Source organism: Arachis hypogaea, chromosome 19, assembly GCF_003086295.3.
Source record: "Arachis hypogaea cultivar Tifrunner chromosome 19, arahy.Tifrunner.gnm2.J5K5, whole genome shotgun sequence".
In the NCBI taxonomy this organism is placed as follows: Eukaryota; Viridiplantae; Streptophyta; class Magnoliopsida; order Fabales; family Fabaceae; genus Arachis; species Arachis hypogaea.
The window spans coordinates 34,134,248-34,135,753 of record NC_092054.1 but is presented as its reverse complement, the minus strand read 5'-3'; positions in this window follow the sequence as shown (position 1 = coordinate 34,135,753).

Here is a 1,506-nt window from a genome sequence, read left to right as displayed (position 1 = left end):
AAAGCTCTCTAGTAAAATTAAGAGAAAAGAAAGAAGAAGAAGAATAAAAACTACAATTGATCCATTGAATCACAATAGAGCTCTCTAACCCAATGAAAAGAGTTAGTTGATCATTGCTCTACCAAAATAGAAAAGAAAGAAAGTGCAGAAAAGTAAAAATGAAGATTAAAGCTAAAATTGAAACTTCAAAATTCATAAATGAAAAGTCCAAAGAAAAGAAAGAGAAGGAAAAACTTGGTACGCGGAATCGTGATTACACTTTAATTATGTAAAATTCATCGCTCTTTCTTTCCCCGGTAATGGCGCAAAAAACATGATGCCAAGACCACGGTTCACAACTCCGTGTAACTGACCAGCAAGTGCACTGGGTCGTCCAAGTAATACCTTACGTGAGTAAGGGTCGAATCCCACGGAGATTGTTGGTATGAAGCAAGCTATGGTCACCTTGCAAATCTCAGTTAGGTAGGGTTAAATGTGATTGGATTAGATAATTAAAAGATAAATAATAAAGGATAGAAATACTTATGTAAATCATTGGTAGGAATTTCAGATAAGCGAATGGAGGTGCTTTTCGTTCCTCTGAACCTCTGCTTTCCTGCTATCTTCATCCAGTCAGTCTTACTCCTTTCCATGGCTGGCTTTATGCAAGGGCATCACCGTTGTCAGTGGCTACATCCCCTCCTCTCAGTGAAAAATATGCTCACATGCTCTGTCACAGCACGGCTAATCATCTGTCGGTTCTCGATCATGCTGGAATAGGATTCACCCTCCTTTTGCGTTTGTCACTAACGCCCAGCACTCGCGAGTTTGAAGCTCATCACAGTCATTCAATCATTGAATCCTACTCGGAATACCACAGACAAGGTTTAGACTTTCCGGATTCTCTTGAATGCCGCCATCATTCTAGCTTACGCCACGAAGATTCTGGTTAGGAGATCTAAGAGATACTCATTCAGTCGAAGGTAGAACGGAAGTGGTTGTCAGGCACGCATTCATAGGGAATAATGATGATTGTCACGTTCATCACATTCAGGTTTAAGTGCGAATGAATATCTTAGAAGCGAAATAAGAAGAATTGAATAGAAAACAGTAGTACTTTGCATTAATCTTTGAGGAATAGCAGAGCTCCACACCTTAATCTATGGAGTGTAGAAACTCTACCGTTAAAATTACATAAGTGAAAGGTCCAGGCATGGCCGAGATGGCCAGTCCCCTAAAACGTGATCAATAGATCAAAAGATAATCCAAAGATCCAAAAATGTCTAATATAATAGTAAGAGGTCCTATTTATAATAAACTAGCTACTAGGGTTTACATGAGTAAGTAATTGATGCATAAATCCACTTCCGGGGCCCACTTGGTGTGTGCTTGGGCTGAGCTTGAGTGTTGCACGTGTAGAGGTCCTTCTTGGAGTTGAACGCCAGCTTTTGTGCCAGTTTGGGCGTTCAACTCTGGTTTTGGCTCCTTTTCTGGCGCTGGACGCCAGATTTGGGCAGAAAGCTGGCG